Genomic DNA, 487 nt, shown 5'->3' with positions numbered 1-487 from the left:
ATGCAACACCCAATCTGATACTTTCTTTGTTCTAAATACAGTGATCTCTAAATAGTTTGTCAAACAGAACAACCTCAACCTCATTTCAAATAATAACTTTAAAAGATGATATCAAGTATTTTTAAGTAGGAATAACTTTTTTCACCACAAGCTGGCTGATTAAAATGTTAAAATGCCTTTAATGAGTTGGTAAAGTTCTAGATTAAACCTATAAATTGCATTATCAACCCTGTGATTTTCAAACTGTTAGAATTCACTTTTTACTTACCATGTTTAATGTCATAGTAGTGGAGAAGTCCAGTTCAGGTCAGTCTAGTTGAAACTGGCAGTTTGTGAAGACTGATGTGGCTTCTTCGGAGGGTCTTCAACCCAAACAACTGGGTAAAATTTTGACTCAATATTTTATCAAAGCTGCCCAACCTGCACCTTAGAACACACATGCATCAACACTGCAATGAGCGGGTGGAGGGAGGTTTGGAGTCTTCTC

Source organism: Haplochromis burtoni, unplaced genomic scaffold, assembly GCF_018398535.1.
Source record: "Haplochromis burtoni strain Fernald_Lab_line unplaced genomic scaffold, NCSU_Asbu1 Contig_971, whole genome shotgun sequence".
Classification (NCBI taxonomy): domain Eukaryota; kingdom Metazoa; phylum Chordata; class Actinopteri; order Cichliformes; family Cichlidae; genus Haplochromis; species Haplochromis burtoni.
The sequence above is the reverse complement of the archived record's forward strand: the minus strand, read 5'-3'. Positions refer to the sequence as shown.